Source organism: Adiantum capillus-veneris, chromosome 12 (assembly GCF_014529385.1).
Source record: "Adiantum capillus-veneris isolate H3 chromosome 12, ASM1452938v2, whole genome shotgun sequence".
NCBI lineage: Eukaryota > Viridiplantae > Streptophyta > Polypodiopsida > Polypodiales > Pteridaceae > Adiantum > Adiantum capillus-veneris.
In genome coordinates, this window is record NC_140942.1 from 156,376,382 (window position 1) to 156,392,768 (window position 16,387).

General features: G+C 47.2%; 1 protein-coding gene across 7 annotated transcripts in view; it reads right to left on the minus strand.

The window, feature by feature from the left end:
* Positions 1–16,387, minus strand: part of LOC147446735 (iron-sulfur protein required for NADH dehydrogenase, mitochondrial-like) — a 63,492-nt gene that overhangs the window by 18,683 nt on the left and 28,422 nt on the right. The window lies entirely within an intron of this gene.

Here is a 16,387-nt window from a genome sequence, read left to right on the forward strand (position 1 = left end):
CTGGCAGGGACATGGATTCCACTATTGTTATTTGCTGATGATATTGTGTTGATCTCCGACTCTCGGGAGGGGATGCAACGTCACTTGGATGCTTTGCATAGGTTTGCCCAAGAAAGTGGTTTGTCCGTCAACCTTGGTAAAACCAAGGTCATGGTTTTTAATACCACCCCACAGTGGATCAGGAGGTCAGCGCCCGCATTCACATACGGCCAGGAGACAGTGGAGTATACAGATGCTTACACTTACCTTGGAGTGGTTTTTAGTGGGTCAGCATTTTCATTGAGGAGGGCAGCAGAGACTAGATTGACAAGAGCCCATGCAGCATTGGGTAGATTGGAAAGGATGTGTTCACACGTTCAATTTCAGGAGCCTCGAACGAAGCTTTGGCTCTTTGACACTTTGGTGGCTTCTGCATTGCTTTATGGAGCTGAGATTTGGGGACCTTCATTGGATCATCACGGGAGGACAGGCCGCAGTGATGGATGGGGGGACATGGAGAAGCCTCTGGTCTCTATGATCTCACGGCTCATTAGAGCCAAGGCTTCAGTACCACGTGCTATTGTCCGAGCAGAGCTAGCTGCCCCCCCACTAGTGGTTGAGGCGCTCACCAAATCTGTCTCCTTCATACACCACATGTGGGAACTTCCCAGAGACAGATATGCCTGCCTTGCACTTGAGTCCTCTCGACAGTTAGCCATGCAGGGAGATACAGCATGTGTTGGTAAAACTGGAGCTATGTAACCATGGCGGTGCAGATGGAGGTGTAGCAGAAGGTGAGAGAGAGAGAGAGATCTTGACACAGCTTGAAAAAACTCACGCTATGAATGAAATTGCATAAAGTGTAAAAACCTTACAGTATAAAATAGCCAAAACTTTCCGTGCAAGACTTGAGTTCTAGGTGAAGCTAGCCTGCATGCCTATAAGAGGCTTTCCCATGGCTGACCGAAAAGTGCTTGGACCCAACAATCCCCCCCTCAAGCCCGAACTGGACAAGCAACTCATGATACCTCCAGTTTTTGGTATACTCGTCAACCGTGAGTTTTAGGTTTTCTCACAACCAAGGATTTTTGGTTTATCCATAACCTGGTGCTAGATCAGTAACCCCCCCTTGAACAGATAGGGTGTAGGTCAAAACATTAGCTACCAAAAGTGGAGTTTTTGGTTCACTGCCAAACCTTGGGTTTAAGGTGTACCCAGTAACCTCATGAGGAGCGGACAAAATGGTACTTGAGAACAAAAACTGATAAATTGGGAGGTCTTATCACTCATGGGTGGCAGTGTCTATAGCCCGTACAACTTATTTTGACTAAACAACAGAAAAAGAGTTGATCTAATAAATTTCCTCATCAACAGAATATATTGGAGATTCAGTGTCTCCCTCAACCACATAAATTTGAGTTTTACCCTTTTGAAAGCACTTATTTGACGGATGATTGGTTTTACAACAGTGAACACAAGGATTCTTCTTGAAACAGTCTTTCGTCTGATGATTGTTGTGCCCACAAATGGCACAAGTTCTGGTTCCATTGAATGGTCGAGATGAAGCTGCTGTAGCAGCACATTTAGTGACTGCATATGCACTGGAAGTATCAGAAGAACTGGTGGGTGACACGGCATTCGAGACTGTATATGCCCTGGAAATAATAGTAGAATTGATACTAGGTACCCTGCGTTCTTCTTCCTACAGTGAATTGATGATACCATCCAAGGAGGGCAGCGGATCTTTCTCTTTTAAAACAGTAACAATCTGATGAAATTTGTCAGTCAAACTTTTTAACAAAATGGCTATGAGATCTTCTTCTGGTACTGAAGCTTCGACATAAACAAGTTGCGTTCTAATACTCTTCAGTCTATTGGCTAAAGCTGCAATATTTTCATCTTCACGCATGCGGATGGAATATAATTCCATTTTTAAACTCATTTTTGAATACTTAGCTTTGGCACCGAAAAGCTTCTCTAACTCTATCCAAGCAGCACTTGAAGAATCGACATTGTCCAAATAATGAATAAAATCATCTTCTAAGGAGGTTAGGATAATACCAAAAGCTTGTTCGTCTTTCCTCTGTAGCTCTGCAGATAGTGCCCTTGTAACTGCAGCAAATGTGCCGGATTCGTCGGCTGCGAGAGGCTTGACCACATTCCAAAGATTTTTCCACATCAGATAACCTTTGACTTTAATTTGCCAGTTATGGAAACCAGATCCATTAAATTTGTCGACTTTTGATGCCATATTTGAAACTTCACTAAGTGTAATAACAGGTATCGTTGTTGGCTATTATACCTTTGGAGAATCTTGCTAAACTTATCAATTTGCAGTACAAAATCCAAGTAACAATTCTCTAGCACACCAAGTGAATACCTTTTGTCAGATACGGTAACCATTACCAAGCCATGAAAGCCTCACAAGATGCTTTTGAACGGGCCGACTGTTTGCCACACCTTCACCAACTACTTTACTGAAGACGGTGTTTTGAAAAACTTGTTAGTAGTCTGGGTTTGATATGCTGCAAATTGAGTACCGAGCACCAAACCGCGGGTTGTGACTGCCCACTTGCTTAGGAGGTTGGCCACTATTATTAAATAGTGTGAACACACAATGAAAAAAAAAAAATGATCTCTGTTGCAGCTGAACAGCGCGCGCGATGGCGGGTTACTTGTGCAAAGCCTGTAGAGGCTGATTTGGCAGGGGTTGTAGTGTTGAGATGTCACCAACAGGTCTAGTCGAACCTGCTCCTGGCGGTCATGCTCGAAATCCAAGCAGGTCGACGATGGCCAAAGTTCTTCTGCAACCAGCAATTCCCGCCATGAGGATCCGCAGTATTTCCTGCCATGAGAATCCGCAGCTCTGATACCAGTTGTTGGTAAAACTGGAGCTATGTAACCATGGCGGTGCAGATGGAGGTGTAGCAGAAGGCGAGAGAGAGAGAGAGATCTCCACACAGCTTGAAAAAACTCACGCTATGAATGAAATTGCATAAAGTGTAAAAACCTTACAGTATAAAATAGCCAAAACTTTCCATGCAAGACTTGAGTTCTAAGTGAAGCTAGCCTGCATGCCTATAAGAGGCTTTCCCACGGCTGACCGAAAAGGGCTTGGACCCAACAGCATGCTGGTATGGGGAGATGACATCATGGTTTCAAGCGCATGGGTTCAGCATAGACAGATTGCCTCCCTTCCAGTACTCACTGGATGCACCCTCTCTGACTCTTACACAGTCCGAGATCACCAAGCTCATCCACCACGACTTGACTCTGCTAGACACCATGAGGACATGGATACAACCAGCACATGAGCTGGGCACGAAGATGGCTTTCTACAGAGAGCATCTTCTCCAGCTTACGGAGGATGGTTTTGTGACGTGGCCCAGATACATGGACACCCACTTGTCTCACGCGATACGATGTGCTATTGGCCAGATACGCACATCTTCACACCAGCTGCGGATCAAGACTGGGAGATACAGCGGAGTACCAGCAGAGGCCAGGACATGCCCCCTATGTGACATCAAGCCTGAGACAGAGTTGCACCACACATGCCACTGCCCCGTCTACTACGAGATACGAGGCCACTTCCATTGCTTGTTCAGAGAGGGCTTTGGACCACTCTCCAGAGTCATGCGGTACGAGGATCAGAGATGCCTGGGTTTGTTTTTGCTCCAGCTGCGCGGACACAAAGAGAGCCTGATGAGAGGAGAGGCTAGCCAGTCTCAGAGACAGATCATAGACTTCTTTAGAGCTGCCACTGGACACCCGGAGGAGTTATTACCACAGCAGAGCTCGTCGCCTCACACCAGAGGCACACTGATCGACCGAGCGACTGAGCTGGGGAGATCCAGCCGCCCACGACTACGGAGGACTACACAGCATCGACGGAGGCTGCATCAGAGGATTCGGATCACTTTGGCCCGACATGCACGACGCCCAGTCAGACTACTGACCATAGAGGAGATTGATGAGACTTGCCAGCGACCGATGTTGGATCTCTTGTGATGTAGCTATCCCACCTAGCTGCTTAGCTCACACCTAGCAGTTTAGGATTCCAAAATAATTATGTTATCATTCTGTCATTTTGTCATCTTGTTACTCTGGCTTTGTATTAGATCCACCACATTGTATCTTTCTGGTCTCATAGGTCACTTTGGCCTTTTGAAGACGTTATAATAACATTTCGTTTCATTTCATTCTTCTCTCTCTCTCTCTCTCTCTCTCTCTCTCTCTCTCTCTCTCTCTCTCTCTCTCTCTCTCTCTCTCTCTCTCTCTCTCTCTCTCTCTCTCTCTCTCTCTCTCTCTCTCTCTCTCTCTCTTCATTTCATAGAGAAGAGCCAAGGGCAAGGACGAGCTAGCCAGGACGAGTCAGCCAGGGCGAGGGCGAGGCCAACCAGGGCGAGGGCAAGACCTCTGCTGGTGAGGGGATTGACTCGGTGCTCGCTTTGTTCTTCTCTCTCGGATGGACCAACCAGCCGAGGATGGTGATGCAAGTGGCTTCACTACCCCACAAAAAATGAAAGCGACATTCAAGCGGAGGAACAGAGATAGTATACTCTCGCCCAGCTCTCTGCGGGCAGGGAAAACCGTTAGAGTCCAAGATGATTTAATGATGGAGAGGGTTCAAGTGATGATTAAATCGGAGCTCAGCTTTATGAGAGATGACATCAGGAAAGAGATGTACGCAAACACAGAGAGTTATAAGAATTCTATGTATGCAGATATGAGGAAAGAATTGGATAAAGCGATGCTTGGTAAGCATGATGAGATGTATCTATCTGTGAAAGGGGAGATGCAGGCTCTAATGCGGGCAGAAGTGAATGTAATGGAATGTATTATGCAGAAAAAGTTGGATGAGGCAATTGCAAGCTTTGAATCTTGGAAAACCAATGTGGAAAAGTGCATGAAGGAAAAAGATGCAGTGATTGAAGAGCTTAAAGGGGAACTTGCAGCTTGCAAAATTATGCCCAAAATGGAAAAGGGAAATCAACCCTCGATGCTAAAGGAGCTGGAAGAAATTAAGGAGAAGGTGAAAACTCTGCGCGAAGAAACACAGGAGAAGGTTGACGAAGCAGAAAAATGGATTGAAGGTGCAAAGAAAGGGAAGGCCCGGATGCCAGAAGCTACACAGACATCTACCATCATCAATATGACCATTGAGGAGGAACAGAAGAGGAGGAATAGAGCCCTCCATGTGTGTATTACTGGTATCAAAGACACCGAAAATGTAGAAGAAGAAGTGAAGGAACTCTTGCAGCGAATGGGAATCCCGGAACCTATGCACACAGGTGCTTGGAGAGTAGGAAAGAAGGGAGTGGAAGGGAAACGTCAAAGAGAGAGCACTTATTTTGCGTTTCCCGACTTTGGAAACGAGGAAGGAATTCCTGAAGAAGAGACCAGCACTTAAAAAAACTGGGATATTTGTGGGGGATGACCTTACTTTAGCACAAACAGCACATATGCAAGAGTTGATGCCAGAGATCAAAGCAGCAAGGGAGAAGGGAAAAATTGCCTTTTATAGAGGAGGGAAAGTAGTGGTTTTGGAAAGACGCACAACATGACGGTGCGAGACATATGGGACCACACTCCGAATGGCGGCATGGAATTGTAATGGATCATATAGGCTGGATGTGGGTGCCTTTGAGGATAGCTTCAAAGATAGAGACATTGTCTTTTACTCATAGACACATCAGAAATCTGGACAGTTGATGCCAAGTGTGACTCGTTATTCAAGGGAGACAACTTGTCGGCCAGACACTAGATCCCAGCATGGGAGTCGAGGTTCAGGAGGGGTAGCAATCTTATACAGGGAGGAGTTGCAACCGTTATTACAGATTGTCCGGAGAGATGACCAGGCGAGATACATGTGGGTGAGACTGAGAGCTGAGACCGACAGATTCTTATACATTGCTGTATGCTACTTTCCCCTTAGCACATCAGTCTATACCTCACCTAGAGGGCAATCCCTTTTCTCTATACTTGATGATGACATATGGGAGTTTTCTAGAGATGGAGATATCATTCTCTTGGGAGATTTTAATGCCAGGACGGCCAACTCCCGAACGGTATTTTATGATACCTCGGAGGAGATGCTTAGAGAGATGGATATATCGGAGATGGGGCTTGACAGACACTCACAAGACAGAAAGCACACAGAGTATGGGAGATATCTCATGGAGATGACGACTACGCATAGTTTGGCCATACTTAATGGTCTAGAGATTTTTCCTTCGTCTGGGGGATTCACATGCTTTCCGCACAGACATGGGGCCAGTACAGTGGACTATGTCATGACTTCACCGAGTTTCATCTCTAGTATTCAGGATCTCAGTGTGGGACCTAGACCTGTTGGAGTAGCAGTGGACCATGCTCTCCTCACTTTTTCAGTCTCTTTCGAGTATAACGCCTCTCAGACACCACGGAGGATTGCACACACACGGTATACTTTTACACCAGAGACGGACTCAGTCTATGTGGAGGAGATTTACAGGCGGATGTGGGCAGCCGAGCCTGTATATACCGTGGAAGAGATCACCACTCTATTGACGGAGATCTTGCATGGGGCAGCAGCAGATGCATACCCACACACTCAACCAGATCAGAGAAGACGTTCTATGAACATGCCTCAGAATAGTTGGTATGATGAGGAGTGCAGAGAGATGAGAGTTTAGATTTAGAGCGAGCTTATACTTGGAGTCATTACATATAAACAGTCTCGGATTGCCCTTCGGCGTTTAGTGCGACGGAAGAAGCGGGCCTTTTTAGCCCAGATGGAACGTGATTTGTATCAGCTCTTTTTGAGTCAAGATTCAGGTGAGGCCTGGCGTCTCTTCCATGAACACTCACCTCCTCCAGTGATTACTTCTCCCAAGATTTGGGGTCAGTATGCAGCATCATTATATACAGTACCTGGGCAACCACCATTACCAGACCCTCTAGAGACATGTCCAGCCACTAGTACCTTCTTTACCACTAAGATGGTGAAGAACGCCATTGACAGGATGAGGACTAGGAGAGCATATGATCATGAAGGTTTGGTGGCAGAGCACTTGATACATGCTAGAGATTTACAGTCAGAGGTTCTTGCGCGGTTGTTTAACCGTGTCATATGTGAGGGACTACCCAAGTCTTGGAGATTATCTACTATTGTACCTCTCTTCAAGACATGGGACCCCACGGTGCCAGGGAACTACCGTACTATTATGATAGGGCACACATTGGCACGGTTGTATGCATCCATTCTTGAACAACAACTGAGTAAATGGGCAAAAAATGAGGGCATACGAGCAGCAGGACAGGCTGGATTCAGGAGGGGTTTCTCCACTTTGGACCATATTCTTACACTCAGAACCATTATTGAGGAGGGTCGGGCACATGGAAGACGGATGTATTGTTGCTTTGTGGACTTCCGCAAAGCATTTGACACAGTGCCGAGGGCCAGATTGATGCGTAGGCTACTGAAGTTGGGAGTACCCACAGAGATCATATGGGGGATCATGGCTTTATACAGCTCAGTGACTGGCCAGGTACGCACTCTTGAGGGGATTTCTGACATTGTTCATTCCACTATTGGAGTGAAACAGGGGTGTCCTTTGTCCCCTACACTTTTTGGTATGTATGTAGATGAAGTCTCTGACTACATTGACAGAGAGGGCGACAGAGGCGCTCAGCTAGCAGGGACATGGATCCCTTTATTACTATATGCTGATGATATTGTGTTGATATCAAAGTCACCAGAGGGCATGCAGAGACAGTTGGATGCATTGCACAGCTTTGCAGAGGATAGTGGATTGTCTGTGAACCTTGGTAAAACCCAAGGTTATGGTGTTTAACACCACACCACAGTGGGTCAAGAGATCGGCACCTACACTCGTATATGGTCAGGATACTATGGAGTACACAGATGAATATAAATACCTGGGGGTGGTATTCACAGGACCGAGGTTTACTCTGAGGAGAGCAGCAGAGACTAGACTGTCCAAAGCCTATGCGGCATTGGGAGGGCTAGAGAGGATGTGTTCGCAGGTTCAGTTTCAAGAACCACGAACAAAGCTATGGCTCTTTGATACTTTGGTTGCTTCAGCTATGCTTTATGGGGTCCAGGTTTGGGGACCATCTGTGAATCATGACAGTTGGAGGAGCATGGAGAGACCCTTGGTACTTATGATATCCCGGATGATTAGAGCCAAGGCCTCCGTACCACATGAGATTATTCGAACGGAGATAGCCGCCCCTCCTATAAAGATTGAGGCTCTTACCAGATCAGTGTCCTTTATGCACAATCTATGGGATACACATAGAGGCAGATATACTAGATTGGCTCGAGTCCTCTAGACAGTTAGCGATGCAGGGAGACGCATCATGTTGGTATGTGCAGATGACCTCATGATTTCAAAGGCATGGTTTCAACATGGATAGATTGCCTCCTTTTCAGTATTCCCTGGATGCACCCTCCATGCCAGTCACACGGACGGAGATCACTAGACTCATTCGTCAGGATCTTATACAGTTGGACACCAAGAGGACATGGGTAGAGCCGATGCACGAGTTGGGCACGAAGATGGCTTTCTACAAAGAATATCTTCTCCAACTTTCGGGAGATGGGTTTGTGATTCGTCCGAGCTACATGGACACTCATTTGTCTCATGGTCTGCGATGTGCTATTGGTCAGATTCGCACATCTTCACACCAGCTGGAGATTGAGACGGTAGATTCAGAGGGATACCACCAGAGTCTAGGATATGCCAACTATGCGATAGAGAGCCAGAGACAAAGCTACACTACATATACCACTGCACTGTGTATTATGAGATACGAGGGCGCTTCCATTGCTTATTCAGGGAGGGTTTCGGACCCCTAGATAGAGTCACGACGTATCAAGATCAAAGATGCCTTGGCTTATATCTACTTGAGCTACACCGACATAGAGATAGTCTGTTGAGGAGACATGGAGTGCGACAGTCACAGAGACAGATCACAGACTTCTTTGGATCGAGGGAACCAGGAGACCAACCACCAGCACAAGGTGGTACCCACGTTCATACCAGAGGCACCCTCATTGACAGGGCGACTGAGCTCGGGAGATCGAGACGACCACGACCAAGACAAAGGAGCACACTCCATCGACGGAGACTCCAGCAGAGGATCAGAGCATTCTAGCACGACACCCAGAATGTCATTGAGGGCCTACTCTACATTTTCACATTTCACATTTCACACTTCATTTTCAATTTTCAGTTTCTACATTCATTACTTTTTGTACTTGTACTTCAGACATTGTATTAGATTCACCACTTTGTATCTGATGGTCTCATAGGTCATTTTGGCCTTTTGAAGACGTTAATATATCATTTCATTTCATTTCATCTCTCTCTCTCTCTCTCTCTCTCTCTCTCTCTCTCTCTCTCTCTCTCTCTCTCTCTCTCTCTCTCTCTCTCTCTCTCTGTGCACCCATTGTATTAGGGATCACACATACCCCACACAGTTCAAGCTAGTAGCACTTCTAGATTCATTTTAGTTACTAGCTCTTCTAGATTCATTTTAGTATTTCTTTTTTTGTACTCAGACACGGTACCAGGAGGGCGGGGCTCAGGAGGAGTGGCAGTGTTATTCAGGGAGGAGTTGCAGCCATTGATACATATAGCCCGCAGGGATGAGCAAGCTAGGTACATGTGGGTGAGATTGAGAGCAAAGACAGGCAGGTATCTTTACATTGCTATTTCCTACTTCCCCCCGAGTACGTCAGTTTATGCACCACCCAGAGGACAGTCCCCCTTCTCTATTTTGGATGATGACATATGGGAGTTCTCTAGAGATGGTGACATCATCATTTGAGGGGATTTCAATGCTAGGACTGCCCATCATCAAACAGTATTTTATGATACTTCAGAGGAGATGCTGAGAGAGCTGGATGCTGCAAAGACAGGCCTATCCAGACTATCACAAGATGGAGAACACACTGAGTATGGACGACACTTGATAGACATGGGGACTGCACATGGATTGGCCATCTTGAATGGCCTACAGAGATTTCCCGCTCCGGAGGGTTTTACATGCTTTCCACACAGACATGGAGCCAACACAGTGGATTATGTCATGGCACAGCCGAGCCTCATCTCTAGTATCCAGGATCTCACGGTTGGACCCAGACCTCTTGGTGTGGCAGTGGACCATGCTATTGTGTCGTTGACCATCTCTTTTCAGTTTAGTGTAGCACACCGGCTACGGGCAGCAGCCCCTACTCGCTACACCTTCACGCGGGAGACGGACTCTATATACATAGATGGGATCTACAGACGCCTGTGCACAGAGGAGCCAGGGCGATCTCTGGAGGAGCTTACTACTATACTGACATAGACACTACATGATGCAGCAGCAGAGGCATACCCACATACCCAACTTGAGCAGACACGCCGTTCGGAGAGCATGCCCCAGAACAGTTGGTATAATGAGGAATACCGGGACACTAGAGCTAGACTTCAGAGGGAGGTGCTTTTGGGGGACATCACTCACACATAGTCACAGATTGACTTCCGACGCCTAGTGCAGCGGAAGAAGAGGGCATTTTTGGCTCGCCTTAGAGCAGGATCTATACCAGCTATTCTTGAGTCACGACTCACGTGAGGCATGGCAGCTCTTTCATGAGCACCCCTCCCCCCCCCCCCCCCCCTGCCATCACTTCTACATAGGCCTGGGGCCAGTATGCATCATCTCTGTACACAGTTCCTGAGCAGCCCCCCCTTCCCGACCCCCCCCCCCCTCGATCCATGCCCACACACTTGCTTTTTTCACCGCTGAGATGGTGAGGAAGGCCATTGACTAGATGAGGACTGGGAGAGCATATGATCATGATGGCTTAGTGTCTGAGCATTTCCCACATGCCAAAGATTTACTAGCAGAGCTTCTAGCAGTTATGTTAAACCGTGCCATGTGTGAGGGCTTGCCTGATACTTGGAGCCTATCTACTATTGTACCTATCTTCAAGTCGGGAGACCCTATGGAGCCTGGGAAATATCGCACTATCATGATTGGACACACATTGGCACGGTTGTACGCATCTATTCTTGAGTCAGCTAAGTAGATGGGCAGAAAGGGAGCGGATACGCGCAGCCGGGCAGGCAAGTTTCAAGAGGGGTTTTTCTACTCTTGACCATATCTTGACACTCAGAGCCATCATTGAGGAGGGCAGATCGCATGGGAGACGGATCTATTGTAGCTTTGTGGATTTCCGCAAAGCATTTGACACAGTGCCCAGAGCTAGATTGATGCGCAAAACATAGCAGATGGGAGTACCCACAGAGCTCATTTGGGGGGTCATGGCATTATACAGGTCAGTAGTAGGGCATGTACGCACCCCAAAGGGTCTATCCACACCGGTTTACTTTACTGTTGGGGTGAACCAGGCCTGCCCGCTCTCTCCTACTCTATTTGGTATGTATGTGGATGAGGTTTCTGACTACATTGAGAGAGATGGTGATAGAGGTGCACAGCTGGCAGGGACATGGATTCCACTATTGGTATATGCTGATGATATTGTGTTGATCTCCGACTCTCCGGAGGGGATGCAACGTCACTTGGATTGTTTGCATAGGTTTGCCCAGGAAAGTGGTTTGTCCGTCAACCTTGGTAAAACCAAGGTCATGGTATTTAATACCACCCCACAGTGGATCAGGAGGTCAGCGCCAGCATTCACATACGGCCAGGCAAAGGTGGAGTATACAAATGCTTACACTTACCTTGGAGTGGTTATGCTTGTGAAAACCAACCGTAAGGAGAAGCAATGCATTGTTCCATTCACAAGTGGCATGAATGTGCTATGCGTCGTTTGGAAGCGGGAAAGAGAGCATACTATGCATTTGAGAACATATGTAATGCAGAAAACATAAAGTGTGGGGTTCTCAAGAAGTATCTTTTTGACACATTGGTGACACCGGTTCTTCTTTATGGAGTTGAAGTGTGGGGTGGGAGCATCTCAAAGTCTACTTGGAAAGAGTTTAAGAATGTCTAAAAGCGTTTTCTTACAAGCTTTCTCCAAGTTAAGACACAAACACTATATATGCTCCTACTTCTTGAGTCGGGATCTCTTCCAATTGAGGTTATGGGCATGGAAAGGGTTGTGGAGTACATGATAAAGATGCGTCAAAACCCCTCACATAGACTTCCTACAATTGCATGGGAAGCAAGCAAAAAAATTCAAAAGACACATAAAAGCAAGATCTTGAGCACCGGATGGATGCAAGACATAAAGAAGTGGTTTGGGAGATGGGATGCATTACACTTGCTACATGATGCCTCAATTGACCCGCAAGTGAATGAAGCCTTCTATAACGCCAATGTATTACAGCTTGGGAGGAATCCGGTGGGTCACGCTTCATTCATTACACCACCCATAGTGCCCCCAACTACAAAACCATGTTGTTTGTTGAAAGAGGAAAGTGAACTCACACTTACATGCTTGAGCATATCCCCTTGTCAGCGATACGCACTATTGCAGCCATTTGGCTTAGCTCCCACTCCCTTCGATGTGAGACAGGGCGTTGGGGCAATGGAGAAGAGTCAAATCGATCGTGCACATTATGCTCACTTCAAGTTTGAGAGTCTGAGTACCACACACTACTAGAATGCTCAGCTTTTGGTCAAATCCGAACGTGCTTCCTTCACATTTTTAGCCATGACTTAGACCTACACACTTTCCTCTCCTAACCACAATGTGGGCTCTCCATTGCGACTCTCATCGCCACAATTTTGGAGCATTGAGAGTTACTCATCAGCCACACACATACTACATCACATGTAGCTTTGGTCCCATAGGTCATATTTGACCTTCGAAGACGATAATAAAATCTCTCTCTCTCTCTCTCTCTCTCTCTCTCTCTCTCTCTCTCTCTCTCTCTCTCTCTCTAAAGAGGCTAATTTCTATTACTCAAGTGGTGTTGATTGTGAGGGCCCCTCTGCCAAAATCCTAGTCTGCAACTGTAGATCAAAAACATGAACCACCAAAATCCACCAGCAGTGAAAAGGACAAGGAACATCTCAGAGAGCTCCACGTCAAGCATAGGCCCACCAACTCGGATCATTTGATAGCAAAAGGTGATGGATAAACACAAGGGAGAGAGCAGTCGATGACGAAGATGAGGAAGAAGAAACAAGTGACATCACCAAGAGACTGTAGGAGGTAGTAGTAGAGCGCTGCACTGGAGCAGGCAAGGAGCTGTTACCAGTGTAGAGATCAATCCACTTGCCGAAGGTGGCTCCCGAAAACCAGAGCTGGGGATAGAACTCCAAGTAGACAGTGAAGAAGTCTCTGAGGAGGACATGTGGAGAGCCTGCTATAGAATCCTAGTAGAGAGAGCACATAGAAGCAGCAAGCAAGCAAACCCAAACAACCCAATGCACAGAACACAAGGAACAAGGAAGACAAGGAACACAATAAAGGAAAACAAAAAAAGTTAAAAGAAACCAATGAAATCAAACGAAAAACATTCTCTAAAAACAGACTTCACCCACACTCACGCACCCACCCTCGCACACACACACACACACACACATTGTCACCCACCTGAAAGTCAGATTAAGAGCACGAGGAAAACAAAGCTTGCAAAAATCAAGCTCAACACGGATACCTTACACAAGATGATGGCATGTGGAAGTTCTCTAGGGATGGTGACATTATCATATTGGGGAACTTCAATGCTAGGACTACCCATCACCATACAATATTTTATGATACTCCATAAGAAATGCCGAGAGAGCAGGATGTTGTAGAGATGGGCCTTTCTAGATTATCACAGGATGTGGAGCATATTGACTATGGACGGCACTTGATAGACATCGGGACTGCACAAGGATTGGCCATTTTGTATGGCCTACAGAGATTTCCCAATGCGGGGGTTTTCCATGCTTTCCACACATACATGGAGCCAGCACAGTGGATTATGTCATGGCACAGCCGAGCTTTATCTCTAGTATCCAGGACCTCACAGTTGGACCCAAATCTGTTGGTGTGGCAGTAGATCATGCCCTTGTGTGGATGACCATCTCTTTCCAGTTTAGTGTGGCACACATACCACAGATAGAAAACCCTACTCACTACACCTTTACACGGGAGACGGACTCTATCTACATAGATGGGATCTACAGACGCTTGTGCACCGAGGAGCCACGGCGACCTCTAGAAGAGCTTACTACTATACTGACACAGACATTGCATGATGCAGCAGCAGAGGCATACCCACACACTCAGCCTGGGCAGAGACAACGTTCTTCAGGCTAAGATGGCGTTCTGGGAGCATGCCCCAAAACAGCTCGTATGATCAGGAGTGCCGCGAGACAAGAGCCAAGCTTCAGAGGGAGGTATTTTTGGGGGACATCACTCACAGACAGTCACGGATTGCCTTCCGACGCCTGTGCAACAGAAGAAGAGGGCATTTTTGGCTCGAATAGAGGAGGATCTATATCAACTATTCTTGATTCAGGAGTCAAGTAAGGCATGGCGACTCTTTCATGAACTCCTCCCCTCCTGCCATTACTTCTACCGAGGCCTAGGGCTAGTATGTGTCATCTTTGTACACAGTTCTTGGACAACCGCCTCTTCCCGACCCCCCCCCCCCCCCCCCCCCCCCCCCCCCCCCCAGCCATGCCCACACACATGTGCTTTTTTCACTGCTGAGATGGTGAAGAAGGCCATTGATAGGATGAGGACTGGGAGAGCATATGATCATGATGGCTTAGTGGCTGAGCATTTTATACATGCCAGGGATCTGCTCGCAAAGCTCCTAGCAGTGATGTTCAATCATGCCATGTGTGAGGGTTTGCCTGATACTTGGAGTTTATCTACTATTGTACCTATCTTCAAGTCAGGAGACCCTATGGACCTTGGGAATTATCGCACTACCATGATTGGACACACACTGGCACGGTTGTACGCATCCATTCTTGAGCAGCAGCTGAGTAGATGGGCAAAGAGGGAGGGTATACGCGCAGCCGGGCGGAGAGGTTTTTCTACTCTTGACCACATTCTGACACTCAGAGCCATTATTGAGAAGGGCAGATCACATGGCAAACGGCTCTATTGTAGCTTTGTGGACTTCCGCAATGCATTTGACACAATGCCCAGAGCTAGATTGATGCGCAGACTACAGGAGATGGGAGCACAGAGCTGATTTGGGGAATTATGGCATTATACAGGTCAGTAGTGGGGCATGTACGCACTCTGGAGGGGTTATCTACATTAGTTCACTCCACTATCGGGGTGAAGCAGGGCTGCCCACGCTTTCCTACTCTATTTGGTATGTATGTAGATGAGGTTTCTGACCATATTGAGAGAGGGTGATAGAGGTGCACAGTTGGCAAGGACATGGATTCCACTATTGTTATATGCTGATGATATTGCCAACTCTCCGGAGGGGGTGCAACGTCACTTGGATGCTTTGCATAGGTTTGCTCACGACAGTGATCTGTCTGTCAACCTTGGTAAAACCAAGGTTATGGTGTTTAACACAACCCCACAATGGACCAGGAGATCAGCACCCATATTCACATACGGCCTTGAGACAGTGGAGTATACATATGCTTACACCTACCTTGGGGTGGTCTTTATTGGACCAGCATTTTCATTGAGGAGAGCAGCAGACACTAGACTTACTAGAGCACATGCAGCATTGGGTGGATTGGAGAGGATGTGTTCACAGATTCGGTTTCAGGAGCCTCGGACAAAGCTCTGGCTTTTTGACACTTTGGTGGCTTCCGCATTGCTCTATGGTTCAGATATGGGGACCTTCATTGGACCATCAGGGGAGTGGCACTGGTAGATACAGCGGAATACCACCAAAGGCCAGGACATGTCCCCTATGTCACATGGAGCCTAAGACAGAGTTGCACTACACATGCCAATGCCCAATTTACTATGAGATATGAGGCCGCTTTCACTGCCTGTTCAGAGAGGGCTTTGGACCACTCTCTAGAGCCATGGGGTATGAGGACCAGAGACAGACACAGAGAGAGCCTGATGAGAGGAGAGGCTAGCCAGTCTCAGAGACGGATCACAGACTTCTTTACAGTGGACATTGGGCAGCCAGAGGTGCAGCTACCACAGCAGAGCTCACATTCTCCTCACACCAGAGGCACGATGATCGATCGAGCGACGAGCTAGGGAGATCTAGATGCCCATGACTATGGAGGACTACACAGCATCAACGGAGGCTGCATCAGAGGATTCGGATCGCTTTGGCCCAACATGCATGACGCTCGGTCAAACTATTGACCATGGAGGAGATTGATGAGATCCGCCAACGACCGATGATGGATCTCCAATGATTTAGCTCTTTTGAGGATTGTACATCCTGCTCATCTTGTATCAACCTTTGTATCAGCTCTCACCCATTATATTCCCACACACACACCC